The sequence below is a fragment of the Oncorhynchus nerka genome, linkage group LG24 (assembly GCF_034236695.1).
Source record: "Oncorhynchus nerka isolate Pitt River linkage group LG24, Oner_Uvic_2.0, whole genome shotgun sequence".
NCBI classification, from domain to species: Eukaryota; Metazoa; Chordata; class Actinopteri; order Salmoniformes; family Salmonidae; genus Oncorhynchus; species Oncorhynchus nerka.
In genome coordinates this window covers 92,403,721-92,423,461 of record NC_088419.1, presented here as the reverse complement: position 1 = coordinate 92,423,461, position 19,741 = coordinate 92,403,721, and positions in this window count along the sequence as shown.

The window sequence follows — 19,741 nt, the reverse complement described above, 5'->3', positions numbered from 1 at the left end:
ACCATCTCTGCAGCACTCCACCAATCAGGCCTATATGGTAGAGTGGCCAGACGGAAGCCACTCTTCAGTAAAAAGCACATGACAGCCCGCTTGGAGTTTTCCAAAAGGTACCTAACGGACTCTCAGACAATGAGAAACAAGATTCTCTGGTCTGATGAAATGAAGATTGGCCTGAATGCCAAGGGTCACATCTGTAGGAAACCTAGCACCATCCCTACGGTGAAGATGGTGGTGGCAGCATCATGCCGTGGGGATGTTTGTCAGCGGCAGGGACTGGGAGATCGAGGCCAAGATTAATGGAATAATAGTAGAGGGATGTCACGTTCTGACCTTCGTTATTTTGTTATGTCTTTATTTGAGTATGGTCAGGGCGTGAGTTGGGGTGGGTTGTCTATGTTCCATTTTTCTATGTTGTGTTTATGTGTTTGGTCTGGTATGGTTCTCAATCCGAGGCAGGTGTCGTTCGTTGTCTCTGATTGAGAATCACACTTAGGTAGCCTTTTCCCACCAGTGTGGTGTGGGGTGAGATTGTTTTCTGTCATGTGTCTGTCACCTTACAGAACTGTTTCGTTTCATTCTCCTTTGTTATTTTGTTTGGTGTTTTCTGTTTTATAAATATAACGATGAACACTTACCACGCTGCGCTTTGGTCCTCACCTCATTTCAACGACGAGCGTTACAAGAGAATGATTTATTTCAGCTTTTATTTATTTCATCACATTCCCAGTGGGTCAGAAGTTTACATACACTCAATTAGTACTTGGTAGCATTGCGTTTCGGGTAGCCTTCCACTAGCTTCCCACAATAAGTTGGGTGAATTTTGGCCCATTCCTCCTGACAGAGCTGGGGTAACTGAGTCAGGTTTGTAGGCTGTTTTATAGGATTGAGGTCAGGGATTTGTGATGGCCACTCCAATATCTCGACTTTGTTGTCCTTAAGCCATTTTGCCAGAAGTTTGGAAGTATGCTTGGGATCATTGTCCATTTGGAAGACCCATTTGCGACCAAGCTTTAACTTCTTGACTGATGTCTTGAGATGTTGCTTCAATATATCCACGTAATTTTCCTTTCCTCTTAATGCCATCTATTTTGTGAAGTGACCAGTCCCTCCTGGAGCAAAGCACCCCCACGATATGATGCGGCCACCCCCGTGCTTCACGGTTGGGATGGTGTGCTTCATGGTTGGGATGGTGTACTTCGGCTTGCAAGCCTCCCCCTTTATCCTCCAAACATAATGATGGTCATTATGGCCAAACAGTTCTATTTTTGTTTAATCAGACAAGAGGACATTTACGATCTTTGTTGACCATGTGCAGTTGCAAATCGTAGTCAGGATGTTTTATGGCGGAGGTGGAGCAGTGGCTTCTTCCTTTCTGAGCGGCCTTTCAGGTTATTTATTTTAATTTTAATTTTACCTTTATTTTACTAGGCAAGTCAGTTAAGAACAAATTCTTATTTTCAATGACGGCCTAGGAACAGCGGGTTAACTGCCTGTTCAGGGGCAGAACGACAGATTTGTACCTTGTCAGCTCGGGGATTCGAACTTGCAACCTTTCGGTTACTAGTCCAACGCTCTAACCACTAGGCTACCCTGCCGCCCCAATGTCGATATAGGACTCGTTTTAATGTGGATATAGATACTTTTGTACCTTTTTCCTCCAGCATCTTCACAAGGTCCTTTGCTGTTGTTCTGGGATTGATTTGCACTTTTCTCACCAAAGTACGTTCATCTCTAGGAGACATCTCCCGGCTAGGGCTCCTGGGATACTACAGAAGCCCACTCCTCGGCTACAATATCCGGATCCATTCTACTTCCGGTATGGGGCACGGAACCCTGCCAATCCTTCACGACTGGAATACCGACATAATCTGCCCGAGGATCCCAAAAGGATCTTCGATCTTCGATCTTCCCAAAAGGTGCGACGTCCCCTGAGGGCCCATTCTGCTAACCGCGGCCTACTAGCTATCTAGAGCATATTGGACTGTTAGCTGCTCAATCGGCCAGTTTCTTGGACCACTATACCCATTTTGGGTATAGCCCAACCACTCACTGGACCCATACGATCACATGGCTATGCATGCGTCTCCCTAATATCAATATGCCTTGTCCATTACTGTCCTTGTTAATGATTACTGTCTAATTTCACTGTAGAGCCTCTAGCCCTGCTCAATATGCCTTATCTCTCTATATCTCTATATCTCTCTCATCATTACTAAATGCCTAGGTTTACCTCCAATGTACTCTCTTCCTACCATACCTTTTTCTGTACATTATGCCTTGAATCTATGCTATCGTGCCCAGAAACCTGCTCCCTTTACTCTCTGTTCCGAACGTGCTAGACAGCCAGTTCTTGTAGCCTTTAGCCATACCCTTATCCTACTTCTCCTCTGTTCCTCTGGTGATGTAGAGGTTAATCCAGGACCTACAGTGCCTAGCTCCACTCCTACTCCCCAGGTGTTCTCATTTGTTGACCTCTGTATCCGTAAAAGTCTTATTTTCATGCATGTTAACATTAGAAGTCTCCTCCCTAAGTTTGTTTAATTCACTGCTTTAGCACATTCTGCCAACCCGGATGTTTTAGCCATGTCTGAATCCTGGCTTAGGAAAACCACCGAAAACCCTGACATTTCCATCCCTAGCTATAACATTTCCCGCCCAGATAGAACTCCCAAAGGGGGCAGTGTTGCAATCTACTGCAGAGATAGCCTGCAGAGTTCTATCTTACTATCCAGGTCTGTACCAAAACAATTTGAGCTTCTACTTCCAAAAATTCACGTTTCCAGAAACAAGTCTCTCACCGTTGCTGCTTGCAAAAGACCCCCTTCAGCCCCCATCAACCTTCTGAGCTCGTACTGCTTGTTGACCTAAACTGGGACATGCTTAATACCCCGGCCAGCCTACAATCTAAGCTTGATGCCCTCAATCTCACACAAATTATCAATGAACCTACTAGGTACAACCCCAAATCCGTAAACACGGGCACCCTCATAGATATCATCCTAACTAACTCACCCTCCAAATACAGCCCTGATGTTTTCAACTAAGATCTCAGCGATCACTACCTCAATGCCTGCATCCGTAATGGGTCTGCGGTCAAACGACCACCCCTCATCACTGTCAAAACGCTCCCTAAAACACTTCAGCGAACAGGCCTTTCTAATGGCCGGGGTATCCTGGAATGACATCGACCTCATCCCGTCAGTAGAGGATGCCTGGTTATTATGTAAAAGTGCCTTCCTCACCATCTTAAATAAGCATGCACCATTCAAAAAATATAGAACCAGGAATAGATATAACCCTTGGTTCACTCCCTTGACCAGCACAAACACATCCTGTGGCGTTCTGCATTAGCATCGAATAACCCCCCTCCCCCAATATACACAGGCAGTTAGGAAAGCCAAGGCTAGCTTTTTCAAATAGAAATTTGCATCCTCAAGTACAAACTCCAAAAAGTTCTGGGGACACTGTAAGGTCCATGGAGAATAAGAGCACCTCCTCCCGGCTGCCCACAGCACTGAGGCTAGGAAACACAGTCACTACAGATAAATACACTATAATTAAGAATTTCAATAAGCATTTTTCTGCAGCTGGCCATGCTTTCCACCTGGCTACCCCTACCCCGGTCAACAGCCATGCGCTCCCCACAGCAACTGACCCGACCCCGACCCCTACCCCGGTCAACAGCCATGCGCTCCCCATAGCAACTGAGCCCCACCCCCCAGCAACCCCTACCCCGACCCCCGGTCAACAGCACTCCACCCCCCACAGCAACTGACCCGACCCCGACCCCTACCCCGGTCAACAGCCATGCGCTCCCATAGCAACTGACCCGACCCCGACCCCTAGGCCGGTCAACAGCACTCCACCCCCCACAGCAACTGACCTGACCCCGACTCCTACCCCGGTCAACAGCCATGCGCTCCCCACAGCAACTCGCCCAAGCCTTCTCCACTTCTCCTTCACCCAAATCCAGATAACTGATGTTCTGAAAGAGCTGAAAAATCTGGATCCATACAAATCTACCGGGCTAGACAATCTGGACCCTTTCTTTCTAAAATTATCTGCCGAAATTGTTGCAACCCCTATTACTAGCCTGTTCAACCTCTCTTTCAATACTTCTGAGATTCCCAAAGATTGGAAAGCTGCCGCTGTCATCCTCCTCTTCAAAGGGGGAGACACTCTTGACCCAAACTGCTACAGACCTATAGCTATCCTACCCTGCCTTTCTAAGGTCTTTGAAAGCCAAGTTAACCAACAGATTACCAACCATTTCGATTCTCACCGTACCTTCTCCGCTATGCAATCTGGTTTCAGAGCTGGTCATGGGTGCACCTCAGACACGCTCAAGGTCCTAAACCATATTATAACCGCCATCGATAAAAGACTACTTTGCAGCCGTATTCATCGACCTGGCCAAGGCTTTCGACTCTGTCAATCACAACATTCTTATTGGCAGACTCAACAGCCTTGGTTTCTCAAATGATTGCGTCACTTAGATCACCAACTACTTCTCAGATAGAGTTCAGTATGTCAAATCAGAGGGTCTGTTGTCCGGACCTCTGGCAGTCTCTATGGGGGTGCCACAGGGTTCAATTCTCAGGCCGACTCTCTTCTCTGTGTACATCAATGATGTCGCTCTCGCTGCTGGTGATTCTTTGATCCACCTCTACGCAGGCGACACCATTCTGTATACTTCTGGCCCTTCGATGGACACTGTGTTAACTAAACTTGAGCTTCAATGCCATACAACTCTCCTTCCATGGCATTCCAACTGCTCTTAAATGCAAGTAAAAATTAAATGCATGCTCTTCAACCGATCGCTGCCCGCACCTGCCCGCCCGTCCAGCATCACTACTCTGGATGGTTCTGACTTAGAATATGTGGACAACAACAAATACCTAGGTGTCTGGTTAGACTGTAAACTCTCCTTCCAGACTCACATTAAACATCTCCAATCCAAAATTAAATCTAGAATCTGCTTCCTATTTCGCAAGAAAGCATCCTTCACTCATGCTGCCAAACATACCCTCGTAAAACTGACCATCCTACCGATCCTCGACTTCGGCGATGTCATTTACAAAATAGCCTCCAACGCTCTACTCAACAAATTGGATGCAGTTAACTACAGTGCCATCCGTTTTGTCACCAAAGCCCCATATACTACCCACCACTGCAACATGTATGCTCTCGTTGGCTGGCCCTCGCTTCATACTTGTCGCCAAACCCACTGGCTACAGGTCATCTACAAGTCTCTGCTAAATAAAGCCCCGCCTTATCTCAGCTCACTAGTCACCATAGCAGCACCCACCCGTAGCACGTGCTCCAGCAGGTATATCTCACTGGTCACACCCATTGCCAATTCTTCCTTTGGCCGCCTCTCCTTCCAGTTCTCTGCTGCCAATGACTGAACTGCAAAAATCTCTGAAGCTGGAGACTCTTACCTCCCTCACTAGCTTTAAGCACCAGCTGTCAGAGCAGCTCACAGATCACTGCCCCTGTACATAGCTCATCTGTAAATAACCCGTCCGATCTACCTCATCCCCATACTGTATTTATTTATTTATTTATCTTTGCACCTTTGCACCCCAGTATCTCAACTTGTACATTCATCCTCTGCACATTCTACCATTCCAGTAATTGCTATATTGTAATTACTTCACCACCATGGCCTATTCATTGCCTTACCTCCCTTATCCTACCTCATTTGCATATGCTGTATATAGATTTACCTACTGTATTATTGACTGTATGTTTTGTTCATTCCACGTGTAACTCTGTGTTGTTGTATGTGTCGAACTGCTTTGCTTTATTTTGGCCAGGTAGCAGTTGCAAATAAGAACTTGTTCTCAACTAACTTATCTAAATAAAGGTTAAATAAAAAATAAATTACATAAAGCCATGACATCGTTTTCTGGAATTTTCCAAGCTGTTTAAAGGCACAGTCAACTTAGTTTATGTAAACTTTTGACCCACTGGAATTGTGATACAGTGAATTATAAGTGAAATAATCCGTCTGTAAACAATTGTTGGAAAAATGTCTTGTGTCGCGCACAAAGTAGATGTCCTAACAGACTTGCCAAAACTATAGTTTGATTAACAAGACATTTGTGGAGTGGTTGAAAAATGAGTTTTAATGACTCCAACCTAAGTGTTTGTAAACTTCCAACTTCAACTGTGTAGTGTTTTTCAAAAAACAGGATTATTTGTCCCTCTGAAATGAAACTATCCAGTGATTTAAAACAAATGCATGTTTCCCATTCAACAGCACCATGCCATGATTAGATGTTGAAAAAGCATACCAATCTCTTTCATAAGTTGTTTAAACAGTAAAAGCTCATTTACTAACATTAAAATAAAACGTTTATGTGCAGTTTATTGCATTGGGAATAGACTAGACCCATCACAGATTTAAATTTGCACGGATAACATCTCAAGATACTAAATATGATAAACCATGTCTCACATTTCTTATCTTGATAACGAGGACAAACAAGATGTCACTACGGATTTATTTGAATGGGCAATTTTATTATATGGCACACTTTATAACACACTTTATAACACACTTTATTACACACTGTATAACACACTTTATAACACACTGTATAACACACTTTAACACTTTATAACACACTTTATAACACACTGTATAACACATTTTATAACACTGTATAACACACTTTATAACACACTTTATAACACACTGTATAACACACTTTATAACACTTTATAACACTTTATAACACACTTTATAACACTGATGATGTACTGGGCAGACACTGTGACAACATTCTTTACCAACTGCAAAAATAAAACGTATCAACAATGTTGCTTCCGAGCGAAGCAGCGGTCTGAGGCACTGCTAGAGGCGTCACTACAGACCCTGGTTTGATCCCAGGCTGTATCACAGAGGTCTAAGGCACTGCATCTCAGTGCTAGAGGCGTCACTACAGACCCTGGTTCGATCCCGGGCTGTATCCCAACTGGCCGTGTTCGTGAGTCCCATAGGGTGGTGCACAATTGGCCCAGCATCGTCCGGATTAGTGGCAGGTTTGGCCCGGGGTAGGCTGTCATTGTAAAATACGAATTTGTTCTTATTTCTCTCAGAGTGATTATTACGACCACTGTGATTATTATTATCTGACCCTGCTGGTCATCTATGTACATTTGAACATCTTGGCCATGTTCTGTTATAATCTCCACCCGGCACAGCCAGAAGAGGACTGGCCAACCCTCATAGCCTGGTTCCTCTCTAGGTTTCTTCCTAGGTTCTGGCCTTTCTAGGGAGTTTTTCCTAGCCACCATGTTTCTACACCTGCATTGCTTGCTGTTTGGGGTTTTAGGCTGGGTTTCTTTACAGCACTTTGTGACAACAGCTGATGTTGGAAGGGATATATAAATACATTTGATTGATTGATTGGTTCTTAACTGACTTGCCTAGAAAGGTTAAATAAAGGGTCATATTAGAACTGCTGTCTCAAGAGAAAACACGTCCCGTGATCCTGCGATCATATGACCTTGTAGAGCATAGTGTACTAAACTGATTGGGCTACACCAGTGGCAGGTTACAAACAGCAGGAAGTGACTATACCTCAGGCCTGTTACTGTAAATACCACTTCCAACCCTGGAGGCTGACTCCTTACTAACTAATGGATGTGCTACAGCTGTCGATGTGCTGCACAGGGCATGTGTTCATGTCTTTCTTCCATTGTGACATTAGATGGCATTGGCCAAGCTTTTGTGGACCCCCCCCCCCAAAAAAAAGTCACAATGTCTTCAGAATTGGGATAATTATGTTTACTTGGCATGGAGGGGTTTTCAGTCAACACCACACATCAAACCATGAAGCTAGCATTTTGATTTTTGTGTGGTATTCAATATTTAATGCTCTCCTCTGGCAATTTTGATCCAATATGTAAATAATTTCTGATCCCATTATGGACTGTATTGATAAATATGACAACATTCCAACAGTTTGACAGTCAAACGAATTCCAAACGGTTTGAATTCCAATTCTAGAACATTCTAGAATATCATTAATGGGTCTGTATCCCTTTAATGTCACCCCATCTAAGACATTAGAGAATGTCAAATGAAAGGTACAGTGGGCTGTGGAGACCGAGTGGCCCTCATAAATGGAACTCTCTCATCAGTCAGGCAGTGATAGCAATGCAGCATGATGCTCCATCTACACACGGAGCTGCTTAAAGCTAGTTAGGCAGCACATCAAAGAGCCGTCAACATGCCCAACAGCTACACAAGCCATTTAGGTCCCACTGAAGCATAGCCCTTTTACATTTTTCAAGCTCCCCCCCCTCTCTCTGTCTGTCTCTCTTTCTCTCCCTCTCTCCCTCTCTCACTCTCTCTTTCTCTCTGTCTCTCTTTCTCTCCCCCCTCTCTCTCTCTCTCTCTCTCTGTCTCTCTCTCTCTCTCTGTCTCTCTCTCTCTCTCTCTCTCTCTCTCTCTCTCTCTCTCTCTCTCTCTCTCTCTCTTTCTCTCTCTCTCTCTCATGTAGCTTCCTTCACTTAGAGACCATTAAAATAGAAAATATGCTGTGTTTTCCCTCTTCAGTCGAGGCCTTAGCTTCATTATTTAGGAGACTTGCTCTTCTAAAAGGGGGACAGTTTTGTTATCTTGGATCTGAGTAAACAACTAGCAACTAGGCTATATCCTAGGTTTTATCCAGAGTCATTGTCTGAGACGTGTGGTCAAAAACATACTCACAATCAGTCGAACTAGGCCATGTCTAGATACCAACAAGTTGGTGCAATGACCTTAGAGACAAAGGGTTCAGAACATAGACAAGATATAGAATATAGAATGATGAATGCTCTGAATATTCAGTGTCTTCTAACTTAGTGATCTCTAAGCCATGGCTGTAAGGATGAACGTTCCATCCCGAAAACAGTGATCTCTATGCATGACGGGATGATCAGAACACATACATCCCTCTGTGACAGAGATCCAGCCATACATCCCTATGTGACAGAGATCCAGCCATACATCCCTCTGTGACAGAGATCCAGCCATACATCCCTCTGTGACAGAGATCCAGCCATACATCCCTCTGTGACAGAGATCCAGCCATACATCCCTCTGTGACAGAGATCCAGCCATACATCCCACATACAGTACATCCCTATGTGACAGAGATCCAGCCATACATCCCTCTGTGACAGAGATCCAGCCATACATCCCTCTGTGACAGAGATCCAGCCATACATCCCTCTGTGACAGAGATCCAGCCATACATCCCCATACATACATCCTCTGTGACAGAGATCCAGCCATACATCCCTCTGTGACAGAGATCCAGCCATACATCCCTCTGTGACAGAGATCCAGCCATACATCCCTCTGTGACAGAGATCCAGCCATACATCCCTATGTGACAGAGATCCAGCCATACATCCCTCTGTGACAGAGATCCAGCCATACATCCCTATGTGACAGAGATCCAGCCATACATCCCTATGTGACAGAGATCCAGCCATACATCCCTATGTGACAGAGATCCAGCTATACATCCCTATGTGGCAGAGATCCAGCCATACATCCCTATGTGACAGAGATCCAGCCATAAATCCCTCTGTGGCAGAGATCCAGCCATACATCCCTATGTGACAGAGATCCAGCCATACATCCCTCTGTGACAGAGATCCAGCCATACATCCCTCTGTGACAGAGATCCAGCCATACATCCCTATGTGACAGAGATCCAGCCATACATCCCTCTGTGACAGAGATCCAGCCATACATCCCTCTGTGACAGAGATCCAGCCATACATCCCTCTGTGACAGAGATCCAGCCATACATCCCTCTGTGACAGAGATCCAGCCATACATCCCACATACAGTACATCCCTCTGTGACAGAGATCCAGCCATACATCCCTCTGTGACAGAGATCCAGCCATACATCCCTCTGTGACAGAGATCCAGCCATACATCCCTCTGTGACAGAGATCCAGCCATACATCCCTCTGTGACAGAGATCCAGCCATACATCCCACATACAGTACATCCCTATGTGACAGAGATCCAGCCATACATCCCTCTGTGACAGAGATCCAGCCATACATCCCTCTGTGACAGAGATCCAGCCATACATCCCTCTGTGACAGAGATCCAGCCTTACATCCCTATGTGGCAGAGATCCAGCCATACATCCCTCTGTGGCAGAGATCCAGCCATACATCCCTATGTGACATAGATCCAGCCATACATCCCTATGTGACAGAGATCCAGCCATACATCCCTATGTGACAGAGATCCAGCCATACATCCCTCTGTGGCAGAGATCCAGCCATACATCCCTCTGTGACAGAGATCCAGCCATACATCCCTCTGTGACAGAGATCCAGCCATACATCCCTCTGTGACAGAGATCCAGCCATACATCCCTCTGTGACAGAGATCCAGCCATACATCCCTCTGTGACAGAGATCCAGCCATACATCCCTCTGTGACAGAGATCCAGCCATACATCCCTCTGTGACAGAGATCCAGCCATACATCCCTCTGTGACAGAGATCCAGCCATACATCCCTCTGTGACAGAGATCCAGCCATACATCCCTCTGTGACAGAGATCCAGCCATACATCCCTCTGTGACAGAGATCCAGCCATACATCCCACATACAGTACATCCCTATGTGACAGAGATCCAGCCATACATCCCTCTGTGACAGAGATCCAGCCATACATCCCTCTGTGACAGAGATCCAGCCATACATCCCTCTGTGACAGAGATCCAGCCTTACATCCCTATGTGGCAGAGATCCAGCCATACATCCCTCTGTGGCAGAGATCCAGCCATACATCCCTATGTGACATAGATCCAGCCATACATCCCTATGTGACAGAGATCCAGCCATACATCCCTATGTGACAGAGATCCAGCCATACATCCCTATGTGACAGAGATCCAGCCATACATCCCTATGTGACAGAGATCCAGCTATACATCCCTATGTGGCAGAGATCCAGCCATACATCCCTATGTGACAGAGATCCAGCCATAAATCCCTCTGTGGCAGAGATCCAGCCATACATCCCTATGTGACAGAGATCCAGCCATACATCCCTCTGTGACAGAGATCCAGCCATACTTCCCTCTGTGACAGAGATCCAGCCATACATCCCTCTGTGACAGAGATCCAGCCATACATCCCTCTGTGACAGAGATCCAGCCATACATCCCTCTGTGACAGAGATCCAGCCATACATCCCACATACAGTACATCCCTATGTGACAGAGATCCAGCCATACATCCCTCTGTGACAGAGATCCAGCCATACATCCCACATACAGTACATCCCTATGTGACAGAGATCCAGCCATACATCATTCTGTGACAGAGATCCAGCCATACATCCCTCTGTGACAGAGATCCAGCCATACATCCCTCTGTGACAGAGATCCAGCCATACATCCCTATGTGACAGAGATCCAGCCATACATCCCTCTGTGACAGAGATCCAGCCATACATCCCTCTGTGACAGAGATCCAGCCATACATCCCTCTGTGACAGAGATCCAGCCATACATCCCACATACAGTACATCCCTCTGTGACAGAGATCCAGCCATACATCCCTCTGTGACAGAGATCCAGCCATACATCCCTCTGTGACAGAGATCCAGCCATACATCCCTCTGTGACAGAGATCCAGCCATACATCCCTCTGTGACAGAGATCCAGCCATACATCCCTCTGTGACATCCACAGTACATCCCTATGTGACAGAGATCCAGCCATACATCCCTCTGTGACAGAGATCCAGCCATACATCCCTCTGTGACAGAGATCCAGCCATACATCCCTCTGTGACAGAGATCCAGCCATACATCCCTCTGTGACAGAGATCCAGCCATACTTCCCTCTGTGACAGAGATCCAGCCATACATCCCTATGTGACATAGATCCAGCCATACATCCCTATGTGACAGAGATCCAGCCATACATCCCTATGTGACAGAGATCCAGCCATACATCCCTATGTGACAGAGATCCAGCCATACATCCCTATGTGACAGAGATCCAGCTATACATCCCTATGTGACAGAGATCCAGCCATACATCCCTATGTGACAGAGATCCAGCCATAAATCCCTCTGTGGCAGAGATCCAGCCATACATCCCTCTGTGACAGAGATCCAGCCATACATCCCTCTGTGACAGAGATCCAGCCATACTTCCCTCTGTGACAGAGATCCAGCCATACATCCCTCTGTGACAGAGATCCAGCCATACATCCCTCTGTGACAGAGATCCAGCCATACATCCCTCTGTGACAGAGATCCAGCCATACATCCCTCTGTGACAGAGATCCAGCCATACATCCCTCTGTGACAGAGATCCAGCCATACATCCCTCTGTGACAGAGATCCAGCCATACATCCCTCTGTGACAGAGATCCAGCCATACATCCCACATACAGTACATCCCTATGTGACAGAGATCCAGCCATACATCCCTCTGTGACAGAGATCCAGCCATACTTCCCTCTGTGACAGAGATCCAGCCATACTTCCCTCTGTGACAGAGATCCAGCCATACATCCCTCTGTGACAGAGATCCAGCCATACATCCCTATGTGGCAGAGATCCAGCCATACATCCCTCTGTGACAGAGATCCAGCCATACATCCCTCTGTGACAGAGATCCAGCCATACATCCCTCTGTGACAGAGATCCAGCCATACATCCCTCTGTGACAGAGATCCAGCCATACATCCCTCTGTGACAGAGATCCAGCCATACATCCCTCTGTGACAGAGATCCAGCCATACATCCCTATGTGACAGAGATCCAGCCATACATCCCTCTGTGACAGAGATCCAGCCATACATCCCTCTGTGACAGAGATCCAGCCATACATCCCTCTGTGACAGAGATCCAGCCATACATCCCTATGTGACAGAGATCCAGCCCAGCCATACATCCTCTGTGACAGAGATCCAGCCATACATCCCTCTGTGACAGAGATCCAGCCATACATCCCACATACAGTACATCCCTATGTGACAGAGATCCAGCCATACATCCCTCTGTGACAGAGATCCAGCCATACATCCCTCTGTGACAGAGATCCAGCCATACATCCCTCTGTGACAGAGATCCAGCCATACATCCCCAGTACATGTGACAGAGATCCAGCCATACATCCCTCTGTGACAGAGATCCAGCCATACATCCCTCTGTGACAGAGATCCAGCCATACATCCCTCTGTGACAGAGATCCAGCCATACATCCCTATGTGACAGAGATCCAGCCATACATCCCTCTGTGACAGAGATCCAGCCATACATCCCTCTGTGACAGAGATCCAGCCATACATCCCTCTGTGACAGAGATCCAGCCATACATCCCTCTGTGACAGAGATCCAGCCATACATCCCTCTGTGACAGAGATCCAGCCATATGTGACAGAGATCCACATCCCTCTGTGACAGAGATCCAGCCATACATCCCTCTGTGACAGAGATCCAGCCATACATCCCTATGTGACAGAGATCCAGCCATACATCCCTCTGTGACAGAGATCCAGCCATACATCCCTCTGTGACAGAGATCCAGCCATACATCCCACATACAGTACATCCCTCTGTGACAGAGATCCAGCCATACATCCCTCTGTGACAGAGATCCAGCCATACATCCCTCTGTGACAGAGATCCAGCCATACATCCCTCTGTGACAGAGATCCACATCCCACATACAGTACATCCCTATGTGACAGAGATCCAGCCATACATCCCCAGCCATACATCCCTCTGTGACAGAGATCCAGCCATACTTCCCTCTGTGACAGAGATCCAGCCATACATCCCTCTGTGACAGAGATCCAGCCATACATCCCTCTGTGACAGAGATCCAGCCATACATCCCTCTGTGACAGAGATCCAGCCATACATCCCTCTGTGACAGAGATCCAGCCATACATCCCTCTGTGACAGAGATCCAGCCATACATCCCTCTGTGACAGAGATCCAGCCATACATCCCTCTGTGTGACAGAGATCCAGCCATACATCCCTCTGTGACAGAGATCCAGCCATACATCCCTCTGTGACAGAGATCCAGCCATACATCCCTCTGTGACAGAGATCCAGCCATACATCCCTCTGTGACAGAGATCCAGCCATACATCCCATGTGACAGAGATCCAGTACATCCCTCTGTGACAGAGATCCAGCCATACATCCCTCTGTGACAGAGATCCAGCCATACATCCCTCTGTGACAGAGATCCAGCCATACATCCCTCTGTGACAGAGATCCAGCCATACATCCCACATACAGTACATCCCTATGTGACAGAGATCCAGCCATACATCCCTCTGTGACAGAGATCCAGCCATACATCCCTCTGTGACAGAGATCCAGCCATACATCCCTCTGTGACAGAGATCCAGCCATACATCCCTATGTGACAGAGATCCAGCCATACATCCCTCTGTGACAGAGATCCAGCCATACATCCCTCTGTGACAGAGATCCAGCCATACATCCCTCTGTGACAGAGATCCAGCCATACATCCCTATGTGACAGAGATCCAGCCATACATCCCTATGTGACAGAGATCCAGCCATACATCCCTATGTGACAGAGATCCAGCCATACATCCCTATGTGACAGAGATCCAGCCATACATCCCTCTGTGACAGAGATCCAGCCATACATCCCTCTGTGACAGAGATCCAGCCATACATCCCTCTGTGACAGAGATCCAGCCATACATCCCTCTGTGACAGAGATCCAGCCATACATCCCTCTGTGACAGAGATCCAGCCATACATCCCTCTGTGACAGAGACATGACCCTCTGTGACAGAGATCCAGCCATACATCCCTCTGTGACAGAGATCCAGCCATACATCCCTATGTGACAGAGATCCAGCCATACATCCCTCTGTGACAGAGATCCAGCCATACATCCCCATCCCTCTGTGACAGAGATCCACAGTACATCCCTATGTGACAGAGATCCAGCCATACATCCCTCTGTGACAGAGATCCAGCCATACATCCCTCTGTGACAGAGATCCAGCCATACATCCCTCTGTGACAGAGATCCAGCCATACATCCCTCTGTGACAGAGATCCAGCCATACATACAGAGATCCAGCCATACATCCCTGTGACAGAGATCCAGATGTGACAGAGATCCAGCCATACATCCCTATGTGACAGAGATCCAGCCATACATCCCTCTGTGACAGAGATCCAGCCATACATCCCTCTGTGACAGAGATCCAGCCATACATCCCTCTGTGACAGAGATCCAGCCATACATCCCTCTGTGACAGAGATCCAGCCATACATCCCTCTGTGACAGAGATCCAGCCATACATCCCTCTGTGACAGAGATCCAGCCATACATCCCTCTGTGACAGAGATCCAGCCATACATCCCTGTGACAGAGATACAGTACATCCCTATGTGACAGAGATCCAGCCATACATCCCTATGTGACAGAGATCCAGCCATACACCCCCCATACAGTACATCCCTATGTGACAGAGATCCAGCCATACATCCCTCTGTGGCAGAGATCCAGCCATACATCCCTATGTGACAGAGATCCAGCCATACATCCCTCTGTGACAGAGATCCAGCCAGTACATCCCATGTGACAGACATCCCATACATCCCTCTGTGACAGAGATCCAGCCATACATCCCTCTGTGACAGAGATCCAGCCATACATCCCTCTGTGACAGAGATCCAGCCATACATACAGAGATCCAGCCATACATCCCTATGTGACAGAGATCCAGCCATACATCCCTCTGTGACAGAGATCCAGCCATACTTCCCTCTGACAGAGATCCAGCCATACATCCCTCCGTGACAGAGATCCAGCCATACATCCCTCTGTGACAGAGATCCAGCCATACATCCCTATGTGACAGAGATCCAGCCATACATCCCTCTGTGACAGAGATCCAGCCATACATCCCTATGTGACAGAGATCCAGCCATACATCCCTCTGTGACAGAGATCCAGCCATACATCCCTATGTGACAGAGATCCAGCCATACATCCCTCTGTGACAGAGATCCAGCCATACATCCCACATACAGTACATCCCTATGTGACAGAGATCCAGCCATACATCCCTCTGTGACAGAGATCCAGCCATACATCCCTCTGTGACAGAGATCCAGCCATACATCCCTCTGTGACAGAGATCCAGCCATACATCCCTATGTGACAGAGATCCAGCCATACATCCCTCTGTGACAGAGATCCAGCCATACATCCCTCTGTGACAGAGATCCAGCCATACATCCCTCTGTGACAGAGATCCAGCCATACATCCCTCTGTGACAGAGATCCAGCCATACATCCCTCTGTGACAGAGATCCAGCCATACATCCCTCTGTGACAGAGATCCAGCCATACATCCCTCTGTGACAGAGATCCAGCCATACATCCCTATGTGACAGAGATCCAGCCATACATCCCTATGTGACAGCCATACATCCCCAGAGCCATACATCCCTCTGTGACAGAGATCCAGCCATACATCCCTATGTGACAGAGATCCAGCAGAGATCCAGCCATACATCCCTCTGTGACAGAGATCCAGCCATACATCCCTCTGTGACAGAGATCCAGCCATACATCCCTCTGTGACAGAGATCCAGCCATACATCCCTATGTGACAGAGATCCAGCCATACATCCCTCTGTGACAGAGATCCAGCCATACATCCCATGTGACAGAGATCCAGCCATACATCCCTCTGTGACAGAGATCCAGCCATACATCCCTCTGTGACAGAGATCCAGCCATACATCCCTCTGTGACAGAGATCCAGCCATACAGCCATACATCCCTCTGTGACAGAGATCCAGCCATACATCCCTCTGTGACAGAGATCCAGCCATACATCCCATCCCTGTGACAGAGATCCAGCCATACATCCCTCTGTGACAGAGATCCATCCCTCTGTGACAGAGATCCAGCCATACATCCCTCTGTGACAGAGATCCCCAGCCATACATCCCTCTGTGACAGAGATCCAGCCATACATCCTCTGTGACAGAGATCCAGCCATACATCCCTCTGTGACAGAGATCCAGCCATACATCCCTCTGTGACAGAGATCCAGCCATACATCCCACATACAGTACATCCCTATGTGACAGAGATCCAGCCATACATCCCTCTGTGACAGAGATCCAGCCATACATCCCATACAGTACATCCCTGTGACAGAGATCCAGCCATACATCCCTCTGTGACAGAGATCCAGCCATACATCCCTCTGTGACAGAGATCCAGCCATACATCCCTCTGTGACAGAGATCCAGCCATACATCCCTATGTGACAGAGATCCAGCCATACATCCCTCTGTGACAGAGATCCAGCCATACATCCCTCTGTGACAGAGATCCAGCCATACATCCCTCTGTGACAGAGATCCAGCCATACATCCCTCTGTGACAGAGATCCAGCCATACATCCCTATGTGACAGAGATCCAGCCATACATCCCTGTGACAGAGATACATCCCTCTGTGACAGAGATCCAGCCATACATCCCTCTGTGACAGAGATCCAGCCATACATCCCTCTGTGACAGAGATCCAGCCATACATCCCTCTGTGACAGAGATCCAGCCATACATCCCTCTGTGACAGAGATCCAGCCATACATCCCTCTGTGACAGAGATCCAGCCATACATCCCTCTGTGACAGAGATCCAGCCATACATCCCTCTGTGACAGAGATCCAGCCATACATCCCTCTGTGACAGAGATCCAGCCATACATCCCTATGTGACAGAGATCCAGCCATACATCCCTATGTGACAGAGATCCAGCCATACATCCCTATGTGACAGAGATCCAGCCATACATCCCTCTGTGACAGAGATCCAGCCATACATCCCTATGTGACAGAGATCCAGCCATACATCCCTCTGTGACAGAGATCCAGCCATACATCCCTCTGTGACAGAGATCCAGCCATACATCCCTCTGTGACAGAGATCCAGCCATACATCCCTCTGTGACAGAGATCCAGCCATACATCCTATGTGACAGAGATCCAGCCATACATCCCTATGTGACAGAGATCCAGCCATACATCCCTCTGTGACAGAGATCCAGCCATACATCCCTCTGTGACAGAGATCCAGCCATACATCCCTCTGTGACAGAGATCCAGCCATACATCCCTATGTGACAGAGATCCAGCCATACATCCCTCTGTGACAGAGATCCAGCCATACATCCCACATACAGTACATCCCTATGTGACAGAGATCCAGCCATACATCCCTCTGTGACAGAGATCCAGCCATACATCCCTCTGTGACAGAGATCCAGCCATCCCTCTGTGACAGAGATCCCATCCCACATACAGTACATCCCTATGTGACAGAGATCCAGCCATACATCCCTCTGTGACAGAGATCCAGCCATACATCCCTATGTGACAGAGATCCAGCCATACATCCCTATGTGACAGAGATCCAGCCATACATCCCTCTGTGACAGAGATCCAGCCATACATCCCTATGTGACAGAGATCCAGCCATACATCCCTCTGTGACAGAGATCCAGCCATACATCCCTCTGTGACAGAGATCCAGCCATACATCCCTCTGTGACAGAGATCCAGCCATACATCCCTCTGTGACAGAGATCCAGCCATACATCCCACATACAGTACATCCCTATGTGACAGAGATCCAGCCATACATCCCTCTGTGACAGAGATCCAGCCATACATCCCACATACAGTACATCCAGCCATACATCCCTCTGTGACAGAGACATACATCCCAGCCATACATCCCTCTGTGACAGAGATCCAGCCATACATCCCTCTGTGACATCCAGCCATACATCCCTATGTGACAGAGATCCAGCCATACATCCCTGTGACATACAGTACATCCCTATGTGACAGAGATCCAGCCATACATCCCTCTGTGACAGAGATCCATACAGTACATCCCACAGACAGTACATCCCAGCCATACATCCCTCTGTGACAGAGATCCAGCCATACATCCCTATGTGACAGAGATCCAGCCATACATCCCCTGTGACAGAGATCCAGTACATCCCTATGTGACAGAGATCCAGCCATACATCCCTCTGTGACAGACATCCAGCATACAGTACATCCCTATGTGACAGAGATCCAGCCATACATCCCTCTGTGACAGAGATCCAGCCATACATCCCTCTGTGACAGAGATCCAGCCATACATCCCCATGTACAGTCCAGCCATCCCTATGTGACAGAGATCCAGCCATACATCCCACTGTGACAGTACATCCAGTACATCCCTATGTGACAGAGATCCAGCCATACATCCCTCTGTGACAGAGATCCAGCCATACATCCCTCTGTGACAGAGATCCAGCCATACATCCCTCTGTGACAGAGATCCAGCCATACATCCCTCTGTGACAGAGATCCAGCCATACATCCCTCTGTGACAGAGATCCAGCCATACATCCCTCTGTGACAGAGATCCAGCCATACATCCCTCTGTGACAGAGATCCAGCCATACATCCCTATGTGACAGAGATCCAGCCATACATCCCTGTCTGCCATACATCCCTCTGTGACAGAGATCCAGCCATACATCCCTATGTGACAGAGATCCAGTGACCATCCAGCCATACATCCTCTGTGACAGAGATCCAGCCATACATCCCTCTGTGACAGAGATCCAGCCATACATCCCTATGTGACAGAGATCCA